The sequence below is a fragment of the Arachis hypogaea genome, chromosome 7, assembly GCF_003086295.3.
Source record: "Arachis hypogaea cultivar Tifrunner chromosome 7, arahy.Tifrunner.gnm2.J5K5, whole genome shotgun sequence".
NCBI lineage: Eukaryota > Viridiplantae > Streptophyta > Magnoliopsida > Fabales > Fabaceae > Arachis > Arachis hypogaea.
The window spans coordinates 78,992,122-78,994,951 of NC_092042.1; positions in this window are offsets into that span (position 1 = coordinate 78,992,122).

Below are 2,830 nucleotides of genomic sequence, written 5' to 3' on the forward strand. Positions count from 1 at the left end.
CATTAGCCACTAAGAATCCAATTATGCATTCATGTCACATTCCCTTATTGGACCACAAAACCTAGGCCCACTTCTAAGTCCTCTCAATCTGACCGAAACAGAGCTTACGCTCATCGTAAGACTCATCCACAACCTCTTAAAAATCCTTTATCTCCATACTCACATTACCTAATTGTTCAAAACCTATAATATCCATTACCTAGAAATTAGTCATTTTCTAATTCCTACACAAGTGCTCAATTTCTAGAACTTTCATTCCAATTCAAATCCAAACTATACCAATGCAAATTACAAGCCCCCTCTACCCTAAATCATCAGGGTCGCACCAATTCAAGCCTAATTAAAACAATTATCTAACCAACTATCCACCTCCAAGTATTTCACTCAATAATCCAAAACCAACACACTGGTCTCATATATACCACTGTCAAGATTCCTGTCTCGGCGTTCCCTCATCAGTTCATTCTTGGGAACTCCTCCCTGAGTTCCTCACTCCTGTCCATGAGAAGCCATTTGGATTTTGTCTACACCAAACAAGCGATATCAAGGTGATCAACCTCAATATCTCAAAGTATACATTGAAGCATAAGCAGTTCCATCCCTCAAGCTCACGAGGACAAACTGCTCTGATACCATAATGTAACACCCTAATACATAGATCCTTATGCTCAAGTTATAAGTCAATGATATTAAGGTGGTACGACCCTCAAGGTGGATTATAATACATAATTATATATATGTTGAAGGGAAATATTATACGAGAAGCCTAAAAAGGAGTAAAATAAAATCGCAAAGTCTTAACACTTACGTATCGAAGCATAAGAAAACTTAACGCGTTCAGCTAACGGATGAAATAACTAAAGCATATAAGGAAGAAATGGAATGGAACAGAATAGACATAAATATAAGTATACTAGCCTCTAGTCGTGACCTGCGAAGTTTAGGTCGACTAGGGTTACAGAGTTAAAATCAGTTGATAACAGAACATCTTATCTCTCCCAAAATACATCAAAGGCTCTATAGGCAAGTTTTAAAAGAATATATACATACACCATAGTTGGTTTTACAAAATAAGGGAAGAGATCTAAAAGAACAAAATAGAATCAGATAAACTCCGCCGTCATTCAGACGAATCCTGTTCACTGCTGAGGGCCAGGGCCTGCATCTGAAAAACATAAAATATATACGGAATGAGAACCCCCGACCCATGGATTTCCAATACGGTAAAAGTGCCAAATAAATACAATGCACTATAATATAAATTCACTAAGCATCCTAAACTTCTTATCTCGTCATATCCATCCTAAGTCTCATTAATCTATAACTTGGCAACTATCATAGGGGATTCTAACTCTAACCCAATATCCTTCATACTTTCACTACCTTCCAACCGAACAATCCAAGAACCGAACCATCCCTCAAGTAATTCAACTCTTATGCAAATACAAACAATACAGACAAGTAATGCACAAGTAAGGCAAGTAAGACAATCAGCAAATAATCAACATGTATACAATTACGCAAACCAAAGTAATTAAACAAACCCAAATAATTCAAACATATTCAGATGATGCATGCCTGTCCTACTGGCCGTGAGCTCACGTGTCGGTTACTTTGTCAGAACCCGACACACCCAGTAGCTAATCCGGATATTGTCCTCTCAAAAATCGGTGGGCGGTACACCACCACAAACCCCACCTGGCGGGCGATACACCACCACAAGCTGCAGCATTGCGAGCAGCACCCGCACCACGAACCTTAAAAGATCTCCAATTGGAAAAATAACACACACATGTGGGAGGTAAACCACCACGAACCCCACAAAATATTCACTTTTAAAAACATGTGGGCGATACATCACCACGAACCCCATAAAATATTCACTTTTAAAAACATGTGGGCGGTACACCACCACGAACCCCACACCACTCTCTTTTGAAAACATGTGGGCGATACACCACTACGAATCCCACATACTTCTCGACACTGGGCAAAAGGTAAACCATCACAAATCTTGCCAGGTCAAGCTCAAACAATTTTGATTTCCAAATCATTATACATTATTCATTCATATCCATTCATAATCATTCAAAGTCATTCACTAAGGCCAGATTCTTCCTATACAAATCATGCTTCTCATTTATACTTCACCACTTTTCTAACTTTTTTCATCTCCAGGTGACTACTCCTCCTTACCTTCTTCTCACAACTCAACATACAACTAAGGTATAGGGGCTAAAAGAGTGAAAATAGAGGTTTAGAGGTTCAAAATTACATTTTTAAAACACAAAATTTATGTTTGCTGAAACAGAGGCCACGCGTAATTTTTCCTTCCTCGTGTACGCAAGCTCCTTGCTCGCGTACGCGAGATGCTTAACCCAAAAAGGTTGGTTGAGTCGCGTGCAGGTGGCCGCGTACGCAAGCTATGCAGAACAGCAAAAATGATGAATGCTGGAGAATTTTCAATTTTGCACTTTGAACTTCCGACGCACATAACTTTTTTGATTCAAAATATTTTTCATCCATTCTTCAAACGGCATAAACTTCACGGACCCAATTTTCATATGAAATAAGTTTGAAAGAATTTGAGGGTCTGTAAGCCAAGTTATCGCTCGCCGAAGTTCGACCAAAAATATGATTTTCACAAAGTTTATCAAACCTCTATTTTCTCCAATCTCATTTCTCAATACCAAAACTCTAAGCTTTTTGCCAACATCTAAACATACCATTCACATATCATTGCTCAATTCATTTCATAATACCCTGATACATAACTCCAATAAACTTACCATCCCCAACACAAAATTAATCAACTCAACTTCATAGTTCA